Below are 10,176 nucleotides of genomic sequence, written 5' to 3'. Positions count from 1 at the left end.
ACATTAATTTTGTACTATTATTTACCACTAAATGTATGCAGCTTTCTTATGCATTTTCTTTAAAACATGTTTGACAGAAAAAGAGTGTAAAATTTAATTCAAATTTAACTTAATATAAATGCAATTGGTGCTTTATGCGTCATGAAATCACAAAAATATCAAAAATTTAAATTTTCAAACGTTTTAATTTGATTTTTCAGTAAAAACAAAGTTTGTCTAAACTTACCTCTTTTTCTTAGTAGATATCAATTTTGAACTGATTCCGATCCTTCTTTGTGTTCATGATCTAGGATTAAAATTTTGAATACTGATCTCAAATCGTGGATCTTTATCCTGATCATGGATCCTTATTTTAATTTTCATCATAGTTATAGATGCAGAACCCTTATCTTGGTTTGTCATCATGGATTCTTGAATTCTGACCCTAAACCTTAGTCCAAAATTTGAAACTCTGATCTAAATCTTGATCCTGGCGATTGACTATTGATTCTGATCGTTTATCTTGAATCCTGTTTCAGGGTCCAGATTCTTACCCTTAAACGAATTTTTTTTTAAAATTTTGTCTTATATCCTGAGTGAAAATATCGGATCCTGATTCTGGTGCAACATTTTGATTATTACCCCGGATTATGCATCCTTAATAATAATCCTTGAATAATCCTGGCTTCATGTATCCCTGGAGTTCAAAAAGATGTATTGTTCTTTCAAATGGATCGTCATCATTGGTTTTAGCTATGATCATTTAGTATCCGGCCGCTTTATTTCGGTGATAGCTATTTTACCAGAACTTGGATATGCATAAATATAGCAGCGTTGTGTTGTTTATAAAAAGAACTATCTTGTGTTTGAGATATTTACGATGCAAAAAGACATGTTAAAAATAATTTTGCACGATCGCCTCGGAAATTCTTCATTGTTGATTTGAAAACATAATTTTGCACGATCGCCTCGGAAATTCTTCATTGTTGATTTGAAAACTGTTGATTTTTCCAGAATTGTTTATAGCCCAAATGCTTAGGAGGTATTAGAAGCCACTCTAGGATGCTCACGAAGTTCAAACCAAAAATCGTAGTGGAACACTTGATCTCAACTATGGATAAAAGTCTATGGTTATTGGGGATAACTTAATGCAGACCCTTTAACTAAATATATAGTAAATCTGTTTCCAGCAGGCAAAAAGTGTTGCCTGTCTAGTAGAAACCCAGAAAATAACTAAAAATGAACAGTTCCATGGATCGCAATCTGTGCAACCGGTTATTCCGTAATGTGACAGATGTGTTCTGATGGACAAAGAAATTCAGGTTAAAACCGAATTGAGGAAGTCAAGTTCTTCGAGATGTCTAGTCATGAAACGGTTCCAACCAGATTCCAATTAGTTTTTCCAGGTGAATATGAGTAAAATATCATGATTTTGCAAAGGTTTTGCTTCTGCGGTAAAAATAATTGATCAATATATGACTGAAAAAAGTGTGTAAAGATAAAAAAGAGATTTTATGATAAAGTAAGAGTATTTCATGAAATCAACGGTGAAATATTGTTTTTATATTTTTATATTAAATATCATATTAACACATTTATTTATTTATTTATTTATTGTTAATAAATCAACGGATCACGTATTGATCCTAATGATTAGACTTAAAAGTAACATTAATGTAAAATAACAAAATTATCACATACTACAGACTACACAGTTCTTAACATAGCTAGAATTCTTCTTTTATTTGCTCTATAGAAAGTTTTTTGATCAAATGAATAGGTTTTAAGATACACACGTTTGTAACTGCCCGGTTTCTAATTGATCATAGCCTTATCATGAAACTACTAATATTTGTCCAATATCTCATGTTTATCTAGTAATTAACTGTTAAATAGGACCTAAAATACTGGATAGTTCTAAGAACTAGAAAATTGCGCCTTAAAGTATGCAATGACATAAGGATAGTAGACAAATTTTTAGGATTCACTTTGTCTTATACTTACAAATTGTGAAATGAGAACTAAAATGGCAAAAAATAGCCAACAGACCTTTTATCTTTGGATTATGCTAGATTTTTTCCTAGGGTCAGAGCTCAATGAATTGAGGATCAAGAATCCTTTAACTGAAAAAAAATCAGATATAAAAGATAGTTAGGCAATTTTTTTTTATTTTAGCGTTTTTGACCACTCATTTAAAAGCTGTTTAACCTGAGGATGCGAATAGAAAATCGCAAAATAATGCTTTGCAAGGCAAATAAATTTGTTGGTTCATTTAACCTAGACAAAAACATTTCTTAAAATTTATGAAAGCTCTAGCCAGCAAAACCTGCCATTTTTGAAAAAATTTCATTAAATTTAGATTTTTTCAAAAACTATTTTTAACTATTTTTGTGAAAGACCGTTACCAAAAACAGGAGTTTAAGAAAAGGCAAAACCAATAATTGAAGGCAATCTTCATTTCTAGCTTATTTGAACATTCTGGATGATTGCATTCGCAATTCTTCAATACAAATTTCCATTCAAAATTGAATCGCGTTACGCTAATTCAGGAGTCAACCTAATCATCTCAAATTTTACACTGATGCTTGGTGTCCCAAAAGACAACAAAAAACATATGGAAGCAAATTGTCATTTTTGCAGCCGTCTAATGTAAATCTTGATTCTGATTTTGATCTCTGGTTTTCTAATTTACTTTCTGTCCCCCGGTTCTAGTTCTGATTCGGATCTTGATCTTGAGTCTGATGTTGATCCTGCTTATGGATCTGATCCTGGATCGGTATCCTGAATCCTTAATATTATTCTGGATTATCCCATATTCCAGATTCAGATCCAAGATTCTGATCCTTAATCCTGATGCTGAATCCAAGTTCATTAAGTTGAATTTTAATCCAGATTCTGATACCAGATTTTGATACCTTATCCTTATAATTAGAATGGTTCTATACCACAAGTTGACTCGAGTTCTGATCCTGTAACCCGGTGCCGGAATTGTTAGTTTGAATGCCCAAATTCTCCCGTATTCTTTCTAATTCTATAGGCGAGAGTTGGGATACTTGATCCTCTTTTCTTATTTTCACCATATCTTTTTGGAAAAATATAGCAACTCGCCGTCTTTGACATTTTCTGACAGATTGTAACTTCAAGTTTCTATGCTCCAAAAATAAGAACGATTCTTGAACCCGTTGATGAACTAGGAGCATTCTCGTGGGAGTTAAAAAATTGCGATTTTACTGAAGATAGGGGAGACTTGATCCCCTATTGAAGGAGACTTGATCTTTTATTCAGGAAGCCCTAATCCTTTTATAAAAATCAAACAAAACCCCAAGATAGAATGTTAATTGACTATTTTGGTCATGTTTGTTCTCATTTCACAATTTATAACAGACATAAGAAGAAAATTCTTTAACTTTGTCTCAACGCTAATAAAATTGCATACTTAAAGGCGCTATTTTTTATTATTAAGAGAAAATTAATTATTTTTGCCCTTTTCTTCAGACGATTGTTGGATAAATATTAGTTTTTGGATAAATATTAGTAATTTCGTAATCAGCAATCATAACGATCAATTGAGAAGAAGAATATGCCGTTTGGAAGGGGGATCAATTGTACCCAACTCTAGGGGATCAATTGTACCCATAATCAACATTTTAGAAAACTTTTTCTGAAAAAAGTTGAGAGTTTTCCATTGCTTTGAAAATATGGCATTATGAAGTTCATTTTACGCTCGAACGTTTGATATTTTGGAACAAATATTTTTTTCATAATTTTCCCATGTAAGGAACATTTTGAAGTGATGCAAAAAGATTTTCAAGTTACATTTTGTGAAATTATTTAAACAAAGTTCAATTACTCAAACAATAATTTTGTTAAAATTTTTTAAACTACAAGAATTGTTATTTTGCTCATTTAGGCACATTTTCCTAGAATATTTGATCTTTGTAAGACATTCCAGTTTCGAGATATAGCTAAGGAATCAAGTATCCCCAGGGATAAAGTATCCTCATTCTCCCCTATCTACAAAGCAGTGAAACTTCTGAACAACTTCAAGATTTTAAGATTTCCAGACGTCTTTGAAAGCAAGAAATGTTTTTACAAGAATTTTTCTGAAAAATTTCAGTTTCCATTCTTTATGAGTTGCTTTAAGGGGGGAGAGGGTCTAACGGGTATAAAAAAAACACCATTTTCACGATTTTTTTCTAGAGCTATCGTTCAAACAAATGTATTAAAATTTTTTGCATTATACAAAGCATTGTTAAAAGAACATTTAGTAATTTTTTCGTAGAAAAATATTGAAAAATGAGCCGGTGACGGAGCACTATCGAGGATGCCTTTTAGAAAACAGGATTTGCGGTGGACACTGTATCTCAGCACAGAATCATCTGAAGTCAAAAAATCAGAGCAAAATATTTTTAATAGATGTTTTTCTGGACCCCAACGTTTTCATTTAACTTAAAAATATTTTTATGAAATTTTTGTGGCTGTTTGAAGTAAAAACTACGATTTTTCACTTAAAAATCCGCCTGTAAAATCTCTCCAAAGTAAAAAAATCAAAAAAGAAAAACGTTGGGGTCTGGTATTTTATATGTAGAATATATGTTCCAAATTTGAAAAGAATCGGATAAGTAGTTTTCAAATGATGATGTCCACGGACTTATAAAATGTGCTTTCGAGAAAAACGCGTTTGAAGTTTCTGCTCTTGCTTTCTTGCAGTATTAGATAGGAGGAGATAAAGGCCTATAACTTCTACAGTTTTTCTTCAATTGACTTGAAAATTTGACACAGCATTCTTGAAATGTTTTACAATAAGAAAATATAAAAATAAAAAAATCGATTTTTTGAAAGTGTTAGACCCTTCCCCCCCCCCCCCCCCTTAAAATGTCATTTGTCGTCATACAACTCATAAACCTGTATATTTGACCGCTGCAATTTACTTTTTTTCCCATATGTTTTTCTATGCCTTTTGAGTTACCAAAAATCAGTGTAAAATTTTAGAGGATTTGGTAGATTCCTGGATTAGCGCAACGCGTTTCAATTTTGTATGAAAATTTGTATGGGAGAGAAATATTTGCATTTAAATTCATCCAGAAAATTCAAATAACCTTTAAATGAAGTTAGTATCTAATAATATTTTTTTCCAATTATCACGTTTTATTTTTTGCAGATATAAAAAGGACCTCAGTAATTCATCAGAAAAATTTTAGCCATTTCAAAATTAAAAATATGAATCCATTGTAAATTGTTCAAAGAAGGCAGTCTTTGCTTGCTAGGGTTTTCAATAATATCATGAAATATTTTTGCCAAGGTTATAAAACCCTACAGGCTCATTGGCTATGTCTAGCAGTTTTTATGATTTTTTATGTTCTTTTTACAGTAAAATAGCTTTGACAGTAGATTTTTCTCAGTTTCAATGAATTTCTAAGAATGTTACTTCAAAACACGACCAAAAATATGAAAAGTGTATTCCTATCCATTAAAGAACAATTTAAAAAAAATCGATCGCTTCGCATAAAAGGAGGGATACAAATGCCAAAATGTTTTTAAAGAAAACGTGGAACAAAGTAAGCGGTTTTACATACTTTGAATAATAAAAAAAGATGTAGAAAAAACAGTTTGAATCAGTTATATCTCGAATTTTGCACCAGATTTGCAATTGTAGTTCAAATAAATATTTTTCAGAAACTCCTAAACAAACCTGATAAGCTGGTAGAATGCCTTGTAAGAATTCCAAGGAATTGCATCCTTTTCCATTTCACTTTATTGAGAAATTAAGAAATGTTAATTATTTAAAAATTAGATAGGAGGTGATTTTTTATTATCTGACAATTTGTGCCGGGGGTCTTTTGATCTTTCCCAAAATTCGAAATTGGGCTCATTTGTACGACTTAATTACACAAGTTTAGTATCAGATTTCTAAAAACATTTATTTAAATTCGGTTGGATTTTTTTTTTGTAAATAAATCAAAACCATATTGCAAAGCTTAATATCTCTGATATTTTTCAAACGAAATCATAAAATAGTACATAAAAACGCATTGAAATTTTATCAGATTTTCAATTTAAATATTTAAATAAATTCAAGAAACGACCTATAAGGAGAACAATTGTAAATAAGCTTTTACATTGCGTCCAAAAATACTGTCTGCATCATCGAATATTCTACTTAATAATCATTGAATTTAAGAGTTTTGGAAGAAATTATGACAACAAATCTCTTTTTTTACATCGAAAACAAACTATGGTTGAACAACTGCAAACATATATACAGGTGCGCGCTTCTCACATCATGGGAAAAAAGTACATATGAAATCAGGTAAGAAAAACTATTGTTTCGTGCATTGTAGAGTTTTTGAAGCAAAAGTGACTTTAAGTTTTAACCAATTATACGTTTTAAGGTTACTAAATAACAGAGTTATTTAGCTTTGAAATATGGTTTAATTTTATTGACACAAAAAATCTACCCGAGCAATCTCGAAAAAAGAATTTTTTTAGAAATCTGAAGAAATACATGTGTCTTAAAGTCGTAAAAATTCGTAATCCATTTTGGGAAGATCTGAAGACCCCCGGCGCAAACCCGTAAGAAAAGAAAAAAAAATCACCAGGACTTTTCTTATTTGATGCTAAAATTCATTTAAACTCAATTCAAGTCAGTTATAAGATCTACTAAACTGAATTCATGTTCATTGACAAACTGGATAAATGTATTCATAATTGAAAAGCAAGGAAAAGTGCAGTAAAAAGTTGTGTTAAAAGTATTCAAGGCTTCTTAAAATCAAACATATAGGAATAGGTATATATCTCATTCTCAGAAAATCCCAACAGAAAATTTAATTCGAGTAATTTCTTCGAATTTTAGGTGTTCATTCATGCACAAAATACTTCCAGGAGGCCCCCGTTTTACGAGCCGTTAAATTTGTTAGCGGCATGCACCAGGAATGTTTATATCATTAAATTAAATGAACCAACATGTTCATCCCCCTTTTTTGCTGTTCAGCTCGATAAAAGTCGGAAATGACAAAGAGATCGGAGGTAAGAAGGCGCAAAAAAAGTCCACCCCAAATATTATGATTCTTTTCTCTCTTCGACGGGTAGGTTTTGCCCAAAGGAATCTGGCGCAAAATTTTTATAGACTGCAATTTAGAAACGCGCTACATTGTAGCCCACGACGACGTTTGCTTTCCACTTTTCATGACCTCTTCTTCCGCATTCATGTATGACTTTTCATAAAAAGTCATTCATGTGTGAATATTCCGGAGCCATTATTGTGCAGCCTGGAGCAAAATCCACCCCCGCATAAGGGTTGGTATAGAACCTAGAGTAAATTTTCGGTTGTTGGGGAAAAAACAAAACACAGTGGAATGAGTTCAGAATCGAAAACGATTTCGAGGTACATACCTGCTAGTAGATTGTCCATTTCAAAATATTGCAAAAACTGAATTCCGGATTTTTCAAGCTTTACAACCAAATGATTTGAAAAATTCTGAAAATTTTCATTTTCTTTTCTTTTTAATCTAACTATTCTTTTTTAAGTATTCAATAAACATAAACATTCCCTTCTTCCTCTAGATAATTTGACTGACAAAATTTTTCTTCCGAAACACATTCTCTACGTTCTCCCCCTTTTTGAATAACAACCATAACGTCCTTAATTTGAAAGGGGAACTTTTTAACATCCCCCCTCCCTTCATCGCTTGTAAGAAAGCAAAAAAAAAAACAAAGTCAAAAATCGATCATGAATCTACGCGTGTCTCACCATTCAATGTTGGAAAATGCGTTGGATGGTCGACGAGGATGGTAACCTCCAGTCAGACTCCCTCGTGGCCATTTTTTTCTTATATATTCCAGCTTTCAACCCCCCTGCGCCGTCGTTCATTTCCGCACAAAAATACACAGAATGCACACGAAGATTATGACGATGATGATGATGAACTCCAATTTCGTCGTTCGTTCCGGAAGAAAGCACCCCGGCGGGAGGTTGTTTCCAATAGAAATGGAAAGGTGTTTGAGTCACTCGTTTGGGGGAAAGTTTAATACAATTTTTTTTTATTCCCGATTCTTACAGAATCTTTGTAAGGCAGTAAAATACTTACATGTATTTTGGATAAACATTTCTGAAAAAAATTCTATACATTTTTATTCGAATTTGTATAATGGATTTGAAAATTCTTCAATCTTCAGCAAACGAAATAGTTAGGCAATGTTTTTGAAAAAAATTGAGAACTTTAGAATAAATGAAAATGTGCAGAAGAAATAATGAAATAAGACGGAAATATAGACAAAATCTTTTTTCTATGGCCGTCACATTACCTTACATTTCAAAATCTAACAAAATTAACAACAATCACACACATACTAACTGTTGTACTTTATAAGATTAGTCAAATGAATTATTTAAAAATTGTTTTGCATTAAATTAATTATTCCTCAATGTTTGAGACAGTGTTCGATAATTTGTAGAAACCAAAAATAATGTTCTCAACCTATTTCAAGTAAAGCTTGCTTCATATAGAGTTGGAACAAAAATGGAACAAAAACAATTTTGTACCAACACATGAAAAGGATCTATCTCCAGATATGGCGAATCAAGAAAAACGCGTTTGAAAAAATACAACCTTTTTTAAGTCGCTAAAATTTTTGCTTTTTATGGAAGACAAACGATTTTTAAAAGCTTCCCCATTATGATAGAATAGAGGAATATCAATTTTCATGAAAAAACAACGCGCTATCGTAGATATATCCTAGCTCTCATAATATTTTGTCTAACCCGTTTATACACCCTTTGCTATTTTCTTATTTTTAGCTTAAAGTTTAACCTCGCATTCATTTGTAGCTATGTTTTTATGTTAAATAAAGAGTCAAATTGTTTATTTTGAGTTTGTTTGCGGAGTAGTAGTGAAAAATTGTTCCGAAGTAAACGGTGTAGGTATATCAATGTGATGTCAGTATTGGTTTTAGAATGTTTAAAGATCCTTTACTCAAATTGAGTTTTAAATGTAACGGAATATTATTTTCTCAAAAGGGTTTTACCGTTAAGTATTGCTAATGTTGGCCTATCATGAGGTGTTGAAAATGGTTTTTGTTTACTTTTGAAGATAGATACTTTTCACGTGTTGGTACAGAATTGCATGTATTGCAGTTATTTATTATTGGATTCCAGAATGTCTTTCCTACAAATGTAGCATTGTCTTAATACTTTTGAGAAAAAAAAATCTTTCGGGTTTCGAAGGAATTCTCGAATTATTCCTGAAAAACGGCTCATTAAGCGGCGCACACCTTCTTCGTCCATCGGTTTATTTGTGTAAAACATCAACGGATCACATGTTGATCCTAATGATAACCTAATTAAACAATAAATTAAAAACTACTTAAATCTACAAAGTTCTCGAAATCATTAAAATTTTTCTTCGGAAAGTAGCCCTTGAAACGTCGAAGTCAAAGTACTCAGCGAAGCGGTTGAAAATTCTCAAAATTCCAATTAGAGCGCTGTTGTCTCCGTAGTTATTCAGCCGGATGGGAACATAGAGCTGCAGATTTTGGTTCCTTAATCTTCGGGGCTGCACACTGAGGGGAATAGCCTCCAGCAGCGTAGGAGAGTCGATCCTCGACGCAAGGAGATCTGCTTCGATTAAAGCACGTGCAGCGTTTCGACGATTTTGAAGCGTGTCTAAATCAATTAGGCGACAACGGTTTTCGTAACTGGGTAAACGAAACGGATCCAACCAGTTCAAGTGTTGCAGGGCATACCGTATAAAGCGCCGCTGGATAGCCTCTATTCGTTCAGCTACGTTCTGGTAAAATGGGCACCAAACTGCAGATGCATATTCGAGAGTTGAGCGAACTATGCTGCAATACAGGCTTTTTAGGCAGTACACATCTTTAAACTCCTTTGTTACGCGAAATAAGAAGCCAAGACTTCTAGATGCTTTATCAACGATGTAATTCGTATGAGTCTTAAACTCCAGCCGATGGTCTAGGATAACTCCCAAATCGTTAATGTGTTCCACCCGGGCGATGCGCGATGGTTTCGTTCCCGAGAGAGTACTCTGCGCAAAGAGGGTTCCGCTTGCGAGAAAATGAAATAACCGCACATTTGCTGTGGTTCAGAGGCAAGCAGTTGGTGTCACACCAGTGAGCGAAGGTGTTGAACTGCCTTTGCAAGAGATCGATATCGTCTTGGCCATTGATGGTGTGGAAAAGTTT

This window comes from Uranotaenia lowii, chromosome 2, assembly GCF_029784155.1.
Source record: "Uranotaenia lowii strain MFRU-FL chromosome 2, ASM2978415v1, whole genome shotgun sequence".
In the NCBI taxonomy this organism is placed as follows: Eukaryota; Metazoa; Arthropoda; class Insecta; order Diptera; family Culicidae; genus Uranotaenia; species Uranotaenia lowii.
Note: the sequence above shows the minus strand (reverse complement) of the source record.